General features: G+C 31.2%; 2 long non-coding RNA genes across 3 annotated transcripts; both read left to right on the top strand.

The window, feature by feature from the left end:
• Nucleotides 1–7,418: 7,418 nt before the first annotated feature.
• Nucleotides 7,419–10,026, top strand: LOC112421296 (uncharacterized). Its single transcript, XR_003011539.2, has 5 exons — nt 7,419–7,709; nt 8,353–8,546; nt 8,760–8,846; nt 9,030–9,854; nt 9,954–10,026. It is a non-coding gene; the product is annotated as an uncharacterized lncRNA (long non-coding RNA).
• A 353-nt stretch (nt 10,027–10,379) lies between these two features.
• On the top strand, nt 10,380–11,551 carry LOC25494415 (uncharacterized). Of its 2 annotated transcripts, none has more exons than XR_003011540.1 (3): nt 10,380–10,465; nt 10,858–10,904; nt 11,263–11,551. It is a non-coding gene; the product is annotated as an uncharacterized lncRNA (long non-coding RNA). The 2 variants fall into 2 exon arrangements; XR_003011541.1 differs by having other exon boundaries at nt 10,386–10,465; nt 10,846–10,904.
• The last annotated feature ends 3,294 nt before the right edge of the window (nt 11,552–14,845 follow it).

The following is a 14,845-nucleotide window of genomic DNA, read 5'->3' as shown; positions in this document are numbered from 1 at the left end:
TGTTGAAGCTTTTATTGTCGTTGAATTAATTCCGCTGCAAAGTTTTAATTATTACGTAGTTGAAATTTGAAGGATAATTATTTAATTATTCCATTTGTGATTTTTAAGAAAAGAAGTGTAACATTCCGTTTAAGGTGTTTTACTCTGATTAATTTATGAAATTTTTATGTTGGGAATACGGGGTGTTACAGTTACAATCTGCCTGCGTGTTGTTAGTGCGCCTTTGGGATGCGATTCTGGCTTTCTGTGTTCTGCTTCTCGTGCGCTTCGCTGTGTGTCCAATCTGCTTCTTGTGTTGTGCGATTCTGGCTTTTTGTGTTGTGCGATTCTGGCTTCTCTCCTCTCTGTTTTTTTTTTTTTTTTTTGTGTTGTGCAGGTTGTGATTTTATAGCATTAGGGTTGGAACTTGGAAGAGAATAAGGAAACAACTTGCAAAGGCAGCAATCGTGTTACTGGATTTGGAAACAAAAAGTTTGACCCTATGAAACTGTCTGAATATGAGCCGTATGAAAAAAATATTTTTGGACCCTTGCTGGAAATTTTCGAACTCATTGACATTATTGGACAAAAACAGAAAATAAACATTATTAAATATAAAATAGTAACTAATTTTAAAATCAAAATTAAAGTTAAAACTAATAAAAGATGGAAATTAAATAATGAAATAAAAAGAAAATAAAGAGAGAAGAGAGGCCGACTCAAAATAAAAAAAAATGAGATATTTTAAAATACCTCTCTGCCGAATTTTCACCGAAATGTCAAAGACTGATCAGGGTGGGTATGACAATTATTATTAATTGTTTTTTTATTTATATTTTTATTTGATGTGTTTGAATTATTGGATTAATTGTGTTTTATTAGTAATGGAGGGATTATGGGTATTTTAGTAATTTGAGAGTCAATGGCATTTTAGTCATTTATGAGTGGAAGATTATTTAATGAGGTTAGTAGCAACTTTGAGAAATGAATAGAATAGAAGTAAATAGTAAAAAGAGGATTTTAGTGAAGTAAATATGTAGTGTTATTTTTATGAATAAGAGTAATGACTAAACCCAATAAGAGTTAAGTGAACCAAGCCCATTTTTTGATGATATGCAAGTGTAATAGTATTCACAGCTTAAGGGTTAAGAAATCATTTGGTAAGTTTTACAAACAGAGGCAATAGAGAAAATAACGCAATATAGAAGAAAAGGAAGAAAGTTTGAAGGACTAAAGTGAAGAGCTAGATTGAAGCTTAGGAGGCTAACTTAATTGGATTAAGAGGTAAACTAGACTTTCCACCCGTGCTGCCGCACGGGTCATATACATTCAAAATGTAGTAGGTCAAAGCAAAATTCAATAGTTCAATTATAACTTATAATTTTAATGTCATTATTTTTTAGTACATATATTCTAATTACAGAATACTTGTTTAAACACTACGTTCGAAGTACTATTAATATAAAGATCATCTTCATCTATTAGCAAAATTTCTAGACAATGCACAAACAGCTTCATGGATGATTCCCCTATTGTTGGGCAACTTTAAGGCTGATATATTCCTACCCTGCGATACCTATACAATAGGTAACACACACCACACTCACGTTTGTCTCATGTAATGGATTTGTTTGTACCTTGCTAAGCTCAAAGCTCATATGGCATTATATATTGACATGAACAACCTGCTTATTTATTACATTCACGCTATCAAGGTATGATAGATGCTACAATTGCCATGAGCAACCAATTTAAGAAGCAACTGCTACCAACAGTAGTAATGAGATGGCCACGTGACAGCATGTATAGACACGGTTAACCTTATTAATTAATCTATTCTTTTAGCGTTGTTTAGTCCCAATTTATCTTGAGCACCATACAAAATAAATGTTTTCAATATCTACACCTACTATGTCACATAATAAATCTTTATTTTCTCAATGGTTAGATTTTATGCAATTTAGATTACTTTTTCATACGGATGCCTTATTAGCACACACTGAATCAATATGGAACTTGAAGGATGCATGTTGTCAACTTTGATGATGTATGTTAGGAAAGCATGTGGTCAAAGTATGTTCTCAAAACTTTTAAAAAAGTTAAGCAAAGAAAGCAAAGAGATTAACATAGCATTTGCAACAAAGAGTACATTTTTCACCTTCATATGGTTAATTAACAATTTGAATTGGGCAACGGATACATCATTTTTAAGTTTAATGCTGATGTAATTAAACTGAACTGAAGCCAAAATTTCAAAATACATGTGATATAAATTGGTGCACCATTCAATACAAAAAAAGGATAACACAGTTCACAACCATGTGATAGGAAACATAGTGCACAACATAGATGACAACAAAGTAAACTTAATATTCATACAAGCCTTGAAAGACGGTGACAAAAAAAAAAAGAATAAAAAGACTTGACAACTTTGAGCTTAAGGGGTTTTTCCGTAGATTCTTGCCCAGCTTCAGCGTTATCGGCGACTCTCTTTATGGCATAATTGCGCCAGTTAAGAAGCAAATTATCATAACCTCAACCTTAAACAACATCTGCTTTCCCACAAACATGTCAAGCCCAACCGAATAATCGGTAGAATTGTTTGAATGTAAGATCAACAATCATATGGATATAAATCTTCATTCAACATCAAACTCTATGAGATAGGTCCTATATTTCACCGCAACTCATTGATAATCTTGTCCAACTCAGATACATGATTTGGAATCAAGGGTGCTGGCACAAAAACAAACAAAAAAACAGATATATGAAAACATTCACGCAAAAGATAACTAAACAATAATAAGAGTGCAGACTTTATTAGTGACCCATGGTTTTACACTTGCTGTGAGAGATACGGGTAGAAAAAAAAAGGAACTCATTTGTTTCGTTTATATGGAGGCAGAGATTAGGTGCATTAGTAATTGCTGTATGGGTAGTAGTTGCTCAATGGAAAATATACATCATTGAATATGTGTAGTTGGGAGATGGAAGGCTTATATGAATTGGGTTAGTTGGAGTGTTTTGGGGGAAATTTGAATTTGAACATATGCACTAATTGTACTTAGCAAACCGTGTGATGTCATTTAACCTATGTAATTGCCGCCAAGAAAAAGAGGTTTAGGGTTTTGGAAGTTTTGTTTGCAAATGTACCTTTGGATTAGATATAAAGATAAAAGGGAAGATTATTTTCGACATCTAGAACTTATGAACAATTGTGCGGTTGTGGATTATGTGTGTTCTTAAGTTTTCATGAATTTGTTGTTGATATAAGTTGTTTGTGCTTCAATTATTGTGGTTATTTTAATGCAACAACTTGATTTTATCACTTTTACTATACTCAAAATAACCACAATAAATGGAGCACGAAATTCAACTTAAAGTAACAACAATTTCATGAAAATGCAAGAACACACATAGTCTAAAAACCACACAATCGCTCATAAGTTTTAGATGGTGAAAATAATCTTCCCTCCTAAGCTTCAATCTACCCCTTCACTTTAGTCCTCCAAGCTTTCCCTTATTTTTTCCCTTTAGATCTTCTTTCTCTTTCTTTCTCTTTCTCTTTGTTTTGCTCTTATATATCCACACGAATTATGCTTGTTCTCTTATCTCATATTGGGTTTAGTCATTATTCTTACTCATAAAAATAAAGCTACTCCATTTAAGTCACCTAAACTCCCTTTTTTACCAATTACTTCTATTCTTTTCTCTTAATTCATTAAAGTTACTACTATCCTCACTAAATTATCCTCCACTTCTAAATTAATAAAATACGCTTCCCTCTTCAAATTACCAAAAACCTCTAACTTCTCAACTCTAAACCAACAGGGTTAGGATCCTCTCCATTTATGTGTTTCTCAATTTCTTCAATTTGGAAAGATAAAGACACATAAAATCTTGAAAAAGGTAAAATATAATTAATGATGATGGGACCCACTTAGTGGTAGGACCCACCATCTATTTTTTTTGTCTATCTCTCTCTAACTTGCAAAACTACATTTATTTTGTCAAATGGAGAGGATCTTCACCCAAACCAACAAATCCGATAATTGAAACACTTCAAACAAACAAATAAATAATTAAACAATTAAAACAATAATATCCTAATCGGTTTCTATTTTTCTTATAGTTTTTTTTTTGGTTTTTACTTTTCTATGTTTAGTTTGAGTAGTTGGTGATATGAATCTTGATACAAGTACTCATTTTATTTTAAACAAAACTGAACTTTACTGTTTTTACTTATTGTATGTATCCATTTTAGACACGAATCTTATCATGATTCCTGACTTACTATGATGAATCTCATCTTGCCAAAGAACTTTGTGTAGCCGATCACTGTTTTTATTACTTTTGAAGAACGGTGGGTAATTTACCTCTCAATCAATGAAAATGAACAATTTATTGGTGGGGTCAAGATATATAGTTCATGGATACCACCTAAAATTAAAAATGTGAATGTTCATTGGTTGAAATAAATTACCCATCATTTTTCCATGGGTACCTTAGTTGTCACCAATTAAAGAAGTGTTCATAGAACTAACTCCTAGACGATTTGCCGTTACACCTAATTATTTTTACCATTCTAAGAGCACTTACAGAACTTAACCATCAAGACAACATTGAATTAAATCATAGGACTGAGAATTCTAAGTAATATTTAGTCATAGATAACAAAACAAATAAGAGATCATTATATATTAAGTTAATTAAGGCATTCCATTCCTATTTTTTTCAATTAACACTTTTACCCATTTATTCATCCAATAGGTTCAAAATTGTTTACCTCTCTATCAATTCAAACATTGATTCATAGGACTCGGTGGTTAAAATATATATTGAGATCTCTTCCATCTAAAAATAATTTAGTGGATTTTATAGAGGAGGGAGATAGGAGTTTTGTAATTAAAAGAGATAGTGTAAATCATGGTTGTTGAATGGTAGGAATTTTAGCTTTCTTTTTCTTTTTCATTCATTCAAAAGGTAATGAGAGAGGAAGAAGTTTTCAAATGGAGTTGGTTTGTGTTGAAAGTGTTGTTGGCCGTCGGAATATATAGGAAAAGGGATGAACAATTACACTTAAGTCCTTGGATCAATTAAGAAATTTTATTTGAATAAGAAACAACATGCTTTCTTTGTGGAAGAAAAGGGAATAGTAGATAAACCTTATCAAGGTGTGCTTGCAGTACCAGTGTATCAACTTTGTCCATAAATATCAAGACCAAAAACCTTCTCAAAAGTTAATTTGAGTTTCACTATAAAATAGTAAAGTACGGTTACTATCTTTTTTACCGTGAGAGACATCATTGTTACCATATTTTTGTTTTCTTGGGTGAAGGTTAACATTATAAACTATATAGTTAACATATCATCTTCACATTTTTGTTGTTGAATTTTGTTATCCCTAATTAATCTTTCAACATAAATGGGGACCGATCTTTTTCATCCTTGTAGCCGAACCACTTGATATGATAAGATTTGATTGTTGTTGTTGTATTAAAAATGGACTAAAATATGGTTTTAGTCCCTGCAAATATGTCTCGTTTTGGTTTTAGTTCCTGTAAAAAAAAAAAAAAAATTGTTTTTGATCCCTGCAAAATTTTTTTGTTTTTGAAAATAGTCCCTGAGGGACTATTTTCAAAAACAAAAAAATTTTGCAGGGACCTTTTTTAAAAACAAAATATTTTGCAGGGACCAAAAACTACAAAATTAGTTCAGCTATAATGTATCACGTATGCAAATCATCACAAAAGTGGGGTCAATGACTATTTTCAAAAACAAAAAATTTTGCAGGGACCAAAAACAATTTTTTTTTTATAGGGACTAAAACCAAAACGAGGCATATTTGCAGGGACTAAAACCATATTTTAGCCTTAAAAATGCTATAGTAATTTTTATCAACTGGACATGCCTTCTTCAGCAAATTGTTTAATCGCTTTATTGTATACATATAAGCGGAAACAAAATTATTTTCTAAACCATGTATGAATCCAAATACAATTAGGAATCCAAAAACAAAATTTGCTTACATCAATACCAATATCATTGTATTGAAGAGCTCTTCTTACACTCTCTACAACTGTATCTAAAACAAAAACAAAACCAAAATCCAAAAACACCTTCAGTATCAATTCACAAACGCGTGGAAATTCTCTATATGCCAAAAAATGGATATAATAGCACTTTTTTTAGCCTTTGATAGCACTTAAAAGTGCTATTGAAGCCCCCGCTATTGTAAGCATACAACATTTAATAGCACTTTTAAAACGCTATTAAAAGTGCATGTCTTTAATAGCATCTTCCCTCGAAGTGCTATCATTCCAACTTCGGTGCGGAGTTTAGTGAGTCTTTTTCAAATGGATTTAATAGTTTTTATTTTTATTTTTAAAAAGAGTGCTATCGTAGGCCTTTTTTATATAAAAAAATATATAAATTTTGATATAATAGAAAGTAAATATTTTTAAAAAAATCAATTTCATTAATCATAAAAATCACCTGCTTTAATCATAAAAAAAAACATTATATAATTCATTTATTATAAAAGAACCTAAAAACAAAATACAACTCAAATTCCAATTACAAGTATGGAAATGACATCCCTCATCATAAAAGCAAAATTACATCAGTCACATTTCATTAATAGCACTCACAAACCTAATAAACCCATTGTACATTGGAGATTTATTGTACATACACAACAATTACACTTGAAAATTAAGATTCATATGTACCAAATACTTCAATTAGCTTAATCTTATCAACTTTGAGTTGCAAAGAACAATCACAAATCATATCATTACTTTAAGAGTAATGACAATGTTCACATAGACAAAACAAGCAGTAAAAATTAGCAGTTGCAGAAATCACAGTTGATGAACTAAGTATAATTTAGAAGGTATAAGGTTTTGTGAATGTAATCTAGGCTCCAAGGTGTTTTAAAGACATTCACCATATTTTCTCTACAGTTTTAGAAGTTAGTACCATGTAGAACATTCCATTCCCCATAGAAAATTTCTATCCTTCCTGTCGGACATGGGTTCAATTAAGTAAAACAACTTACAATGAAAAGAGAAGAAAAAAAAAGATATGTTGCAATGTGAACATATCTTTTAGTGGAATAAGTTGTACATTCATAAGGTAAAAAACTTGATAACTATGAATATGAATCAAGGATCTAGGTATTCTGTCCTTAAATTTGACAAGTTTGAATCAATGAATTAATCAATCAAGGATCTTAACACTACAACAATTATGATCTACTGCAATGCCACTTTTAAAGACCAAGAAAAAACCGTTATGTAATATGGCTAAGACAACAAATTTTAATTGGTGTAGTGTTAGTTGTTTTCTCTAATAATCAGAAAAATGTTTTATTTTTAATACTACTTAATTATATTATTTTCACTTTTTAATTCTTTTATTTTATACTTTTCATCTTTTTATTTCAGATCTATTTTTCACTTCACACTCACATAACCGCTTAATCAGTATCGCTCCATCAAAATCGCTTAATCAAAATCGCTTATTCGTCAGAATCATTCCACCGCTTTCACCCTCACATCTTCATCATAAACGTTTTTCATTACCATCGTACTTATCAAATTCTTCATCACAATTGAATTCCATTCAAATGGCTTTGAGATGGAATTTGTATCTCTATTGATTTCTCCACACGAATTTGTGAATCTCAATCTCCTGTATCCATCTCTCGCGAATCGTTCATATATGTGGTATGTAGTTCCTTTGGGTATCTATTTTGCAATAGCTACAATGTTTAGGGTTTTAATTTTCTTATTTGATGCTAAGTTGATTCTTCAATTTTCATACTGATTTTTAGTTGATTCTTAACTTTGAAATTTTTAGGTTAGTTCTGATTTGATATTTCTAGATTTATTGTGATGTTAAGTTAAGCTGATTTGAAACTAAATCTGATTATCATTTGATAAGCCTAGGTTAATTCCGACTTGATGCAATTGATATTTCTAATTTGATTTTAACTTTTAAGTTGATTCTTAACTTTGCTTAAGCAATTGACATTTTTAGATTGATTCTGATTTGGTTTTAAGTTGATCTAATTTGATGAAATTAACAATTTCTTCATTTTCTGATGTTTATGTTTGGCTTATTGGTTTTAAGTTGACACTAAGATTTATTAGTTTCTAATTTATTGATGCAACCTTATTTCTCTCCTTTTTTTGTTGCAATTGAAATTGAAATTATACTCTTGTGATTTGATGCAATTGAAATTTTCTTCCTTTCTCTGCTTTTTTTGTTGATTAGTAGATTATGATATGAAATGAGAATAAGAATTGTCATATTTATGTTTGGCTGGATGAAAATGAAAGTTCTGAACTGACTTTGATTTTTCTTCAGATTTCTCTGTCCACGACGCTCCGACTCTCCAGAGGAGTGTGAAAAGACGACTCGTGAATATGCTCGTCTTTAGAATAAGAGTTTGTGGCTGCACTTCAGAGTGTTCTCGCTGCAATCCCTAAATTACAGAAGGTACAATTTTGACCCAGACAACGGTCATATGGAGGTTTCTATTTGTTTAGAACTGTGATTTGGTAAGTTTCTCATAGTTATTTATTATTAATGAAGCACAAACAATTCAAATCTGGAATTTTTTTTAATAAGTACCTTAAATTCTTAAGTACATATGTTAAAGTAAGCATGATTTAGTAGTAATCTTGTAGTCCACTTCACTCTTATAGTTTGGGTACGAGCAATCTAATTACAGATCAAATAACTTTCTAGAATGTTGATTTACATTGCATCAGGTGGTTGTTTTGTCGAAAGAAATTATCTAAGGAATGAAATTCAATGGAAAGCGGCCGTAGGACTTTGCTGATGTTGAAGCTACTTAGGTATGGTTCTCTCTTCACTTCTCTGTAATGTTGTATATGTGTCGTTTCTCTTTCAGAAATTGCATCAGTTTTTATATTTTGAGGTTTCTTGATCATTTACGAATTATCTAACATAGTATGTTCTATTATCCATAAATATATAATTTAACTACTTACCACAATCTAATTTACTTCATTTTCTAGAGGGGCTTGGATGAAGCTATGTCGACGTAGAAATTATGGATGGTCCATGTTAGATTGTGGTGGCATTGACGATGTTACCCTTATAATCCTGTGATTCGAACCTTGAAGATATTGAGTTGAATGATTGTTATTATTATTTACCTTTTTTCTTTCAAATCTTTTTGTTAGCTACACATGTTTGACATGGCTTTGCTAGTGGCAGTCCAAAGAGAGATCCAAAAGCCATCATAATTGATTAGTATAAAATGATATGAAGTGAGAATTGTGGTGTTTAAGTTAGGCACCTAGACCGAACTTAACTTCAAGATTTTTTGTTTGTTTTGTTGTGGATGATTGAAGTAACACATTTTTAATTGTGTTTATATTTTTTATTTTCCCTTTTCAATAATAGTCTCACAACTAAAGTATTGTAGTATCTAACAATCAAATGTCTAAGCCACAACTAAAAAGTCTCACAACGGAATATAGTCTTTATTCTTTAATCTATGTGTATATGATATGTTTCAGATTTTCTTCATTCTAGTTCTCTTTCTACGATAAGGGTGTGCTTTGTAACTTTTTTATATGTTTGTATTGATTTATAGTTTCTCGTGAATCTGTGGTATGTAGTTCTTTTTCCGTATCTATTTTGTCTTATCTCTTTGTTTAGGGATTTGATTTTCTGATTTAATGCTATGTTGATTCTATTTTGCGGTATGCAGTTCCTTTTCCTTATTAACTTGTCTTGCTGATTTTGAGCTGTTTCACCATCTTCTTCACTGATAGAGCACATATTTGATTCATGGAGTTTCACTTCCTCGATCGATTCAACATCAATCGAAAAATGTAGGTGTTTTTATGCTTCAACTTCTTCCATTTCTGTTTTTTTTTTTTTTTTTTTTTTTTTTTAATTATGGGTGATTGATGTAACGTTTAATATTTTAGGAAAATTGGAGCAGGTTTTGGGGGTCAAGTTATTCTTCTGCTAACTCACACAATTAAGCATGAAAAGGCAAGTTATTTGTTCTTTATTTCGAAATCTCTTCAATGTTTGCCAGTCCTTATACTTTAACTAGTTTTCTACTACAAGTTGGTTAGTTGGAGATAGTATCATTTTAAGTATATGAGATTATAAATTGGTTGGATTGTCAGGTGTTTATTTGTTTAGGGGCTGATTGGTTCTTGGTCGGATTGTTTTTCCGTATCTATTTTGCCGTATCTCTATATAGGGATTTGATTTTCTGCTTTGATGTTAATTTAATTCTTAATTTTGCTTACTAATTTTAAGTTGATTCTTAATTTTGATATTTATAGGTTAATTTAGATACATTTGATTTGATTTTAAGTTGTTTATTAACTTTTCTTGTTGATTTTTAGTTGTTTCATCATCTTCAAGTGTTGATTGGTGTATCAGTTCTTGTTGGAGGAGATATTGGAGGTCCTTTGGTGCTGGAGTGGTATGTGAGGGTCGGTTTAGGCTAGTATTGCTGGATGTTTGTAGTAGATGTGTGTTACTTTTGTACATATGTTTTGGTCAAGAAACCTTTGCTCTGAAGTAGTTGTAATAATTTTAACCTCATTGTTGATGTTGTTATTTTATTGCTAATAAATTTAAGTTGATTCTTAACTTTTCTTAAGCAATTGTCATTTTCTAGGTTAAGTTGATTCTGATTTGATTTTAAGTTGAATGATTTTTTTTCCTTTTTCTACCTTTTTTCTTGATTAGTACACCATGCTATGATATGAGAATAAGCATTGTGATATTTAAGTTTGGCTAAATGAAAATGAGAATTCTAAACTAACTTTGAACTTTCTCGTGGAATCTCTTACGCTTCAGATTTCTCTGCAGATTCTTCACTAAACATTTGGATCGACTCCGCATCTCTAGCGAATCAGGTTTGTTCATTATGTCGTGTTTATTAAGTTTCCCGTGCTGGTGCATTTGATTAGTTTGGTTACTCTAGAAAAGTTGAAATATTCAATGGCTAATATACCATTAGTATAGCTATCAGAATATGGTCTTATTATAAGTAATTATTAGAAGATAAACTATAGTCTCTAAGTTAAGCTAAGTGGTTTTGTCCCTTCATCAATTTACTTGTTAGATAATTAGATATGACATATATATCATGATAATTAGATATTCCTTCTTTATTTATTTTCCTGATGGTTAGTTTCTTTCATCACATAGATTTTATTTATTTTATTTTCTTGATTAACTCTGTCATTAGATGATTCTTTTTATTTCTTGTAGGTTAAGATTAAAAGCTAATATGCAGACTTGAAGATGAAAACTTGAAGATGGATACTTGGTTATGTGTACATCAAAGTAAAGGGAATGTGATTTGAATTGATTGGTGTATGATACTAAGGTCTAAGTACTCATATTTTATATTGGATCAACATTATTAGTTATATAGAGCTTATTTAATGGTGTTTGCTTAATAAAAGTAATTCCTAGTTTCTTTGATGTAATACATTAAAGGAAATGCCAAATTGTTGATATACATTATGAAACCGATTGATTTTAGTTTGATATTTAATTTGGTTCATTTTACGTATAAATATTTGATTCATGTTAACTGTTAAGTAATATAGTATTAAATTGTTCTCAAAACTCAATGGCAACTTTTTTAGTTGTTCTCATTAATAGCATAGAATTTAGAGTGTTGCTAACAACAACAGTTAATTTTACTTTCTAGAATCAATGGCAACGGTTATATCTTTTCTCTTTAACGGCTATGGCAACGGCCTTTATCTGTTGCAATTACCTATATACAATAATACCTTTGTTAGAAGAAAAGGCAACGCCTTAGACTACAACGCTGAAAAAGCATTGTCGTAAGATATGGCAACGCTTTTAACGAATCAGGCAACGCTTTTCAGCCGTTGTTACAGACCGAAAATGTTGTAAGCAATGTGTTTTAGTTTTTAATATGAACTAAGTATAATTTAAAAAAAACCAGATCTCTCAAATCAATATTAGAAACCAAAATTTAAATCCAAAATAAGCTTCTAAGAAGTACAAAATAATGTCAGTGTAAACGCTTAAATCCTTAAAAATGAAAGAGTATGAAACTTACTTTTTGAAGATCTTTGTAACTAAAATTACTACAGAAATAGTGTCATCTCCAAGTCATCTGAAATGAGACAATGGGTATTTCAAGGACTTAATTATAGAACATTTATCAACATATATTTAACTTTTGTATCTATGTTGTGTGGAAGCAAGAGAGAGAAAAAATGTTTCAGAAAAATGTCTCAGTTGTCTGATATGTCTCGTATGAGTGTTATATAGGTGTCGGACACCGGTGTAAGGAGTGTCGGAGTAAAGAAAAAACAATTGTATTTAGGACTAATATTGGTCTCCAAAGTATGCACGACAGCGAGTGGTGATATCGCTGCAAGATGCAAACAAATAACACACACACAAGCACACACAATCAACTTGATTATTAATAAAAACATAACTAATAATAGATTTAGCTCCCTTACAAAACCCACACAAAGGTTACAAGAATAGTTCCAATAGCAAATTCAACTACAATCACAGTCACAAGGAAAAGACAAACCTTCAAAACCTACAACGAAAATCACACCAAGTTCAAAACCCTAAATGCTCCTATTCAAAATTTTCATCACTGCTGCATACAATGTTTCACAATGCAAACAAGCATCATAAAATAATAAAATAAAATAAACAAAACAATAATTACACAAAATAACATTAAGAAATGGATCTTATGAAAAGAATAGGAGTAAAGGGAGTGATAAGTACCAATTTATTGTACATATTGAAGTAGATTATGAAGAGGTAACATAATCCGAATTCGCCGCCCTCGAACCAACACTACTGGCAGATCAGAAAATCGACACAAGTGAACCCCCAATTGACTCCAAATGATGAAACACCACAAGCAATGCTAGATCACTCCCACCCTAAAACAGAACAGAGACAACAAAACAACACAAATCTGATCCACTACTGCAGAATTCTGCATGTTGTTTCACTCCAAACATCCCTGCAACGTTAGCAGAACACACCAGATGCACAAACTGAAGACCAATTCCAAGCAGCCACAACTACACTACCGAAACGTGGAAGGAAAGGAAAAATATTTACCTTTTTCTCAATGATTGTGTTCACCACTAGCCTCACATAGAATTCGATTAATACATTAAATCAAATCATTTTAAATGACATGTACACACAATTATCAATTCATGTATACATTAGAGTTTCAAGGCATCCCAATATCCATTTGGTACAATGTTAAAACACTACAACCTTCACAATTGTATTGATAAGATAATCAGAACGCCACTCTTTAGAATATTTAGCAATACACAACTTAAAATAATTTCAGAAAAATCACATTTCTTCTAAGTTCAAAAGATGGAAAGAATTTAGTAAAATCAAATGACCTAAATCTTATCCTCAGAATTCAAAAGAGGGAAAAACCTAACTATGAGACAACACGAAATTTGGAACAAAGGGTTTTTCAGATTATCTTTCCATTTCAATTTACAAATCCACTTCCTAGTTTTCATGTTTTTCTCCAAATTAGGTATTATAATAAGAGAATTAGATAATAACGATTAAGCCAACGACAAAGGAAGTAAAGTACGGTGATTACCCAAAATTTTCCAGAGAGTAAAGCTTGAAGATGAACGCGCACAAAGGAGCCCTTTTGTTTCAGAAACCCTTAATTATGTTTGTAGGGTTCAATCGGTTTAGCTTTTAGGTGTTCTGTCTACGATGGTGATTTTGTGAGTGAGTATGGTACGATGGAAGAAGGCTTCAGGTGAGTGAGTTAGTGGGTTGGAAGAAGAACTTTGAGTGCGTGAGTGAGTTACAAAATGGAAAATTGTGTGGAGTTATGGGGGAGTGAGATTGAGAGCGAAATAAAAAATATATGTTGCGCATCTTTTTATTTTAAAAAAAACCCGCATATTTATAGCCTTTAAAATAGCGTTTCTTCAAAGAGTGCTAACAAAGCAGTATTCATCTATGATAGCATTTAGCCAACAAACGCTATTAGAATATTTCGCTGGTACATTAAAATAGCGTTACTCATAAAACGATATTATAGGGGATGCCCCATAATAGCTGCCAACGAAAAAGTGCTTTTGTTAACCTCTGTTTGAATTTTTAATAGCATTTTTTAAAGAAGTTCTATTAAATGGGCGCTATTAAAACTCAAAATTGTGGTAGTGATGTTATGCATGAAGAAATCTTCAACAAACGTTCAATAAACTTGCATGTTTGATTAATTCAAGTTCTGTTACCCAAATAGACCAATTACATTACATCATTACATTGATTTCTATCCAAATGAGTTTTGAATGGAGCAATATGAAACACAAAGCATGTTTGATTAATTCATAATAATAATTGTGATATTAGGCAAAAAAAAGTTGCATAGCTTGTATACTCGACACTCACCGACTCCCAATTATCAAATAAAAAGCATCAGTTTGTATGATGGTAAAAAATTGAAGATCCAAAGGAAGTAGAGGACACATAGCATATAAAATAACACCACTTTCAAACTACGAAATGATGTGGGATTGAAATGAATAACACCACTTCCTGAACTCATGGAAACAGTTGAATTGCAAATCATGCTCTCCTATATCAAAGCGCTGAACCGTGGACACTACAAGAATTCATCAAATTAGTAACCAATTGAAAATTGCATTACTGACGGGTTTGAACCCTCATTAATTATTGGCGATCTAAACCCTCACTGATGCAAAAAAAAAAACCCTCAATAACATTTTACTGCGAAATAAACCCTCAATAATTCAAAAAGTTACACCCAGAAAAATAATTA

Source organism: Medicago truncatula, chromosome 7, assembly GCF_003473485.1.
Source record: "Medicago truncatula cultivar Jemalong A17 chromosome 7, MtrunA17r5.0-ANR, whole genome shotgun sequence".
In the NCBI taxonomy this organism is placed as follows: Eukaryota; Viridiplantae; Streptophyta; class Magnoliopsida; order Fabales; family Fabaceae; genus Medicago; species Medicago truncatula.
This window is presented reverse-complemented; position numbering and strand designations above follow the sequence as displayed.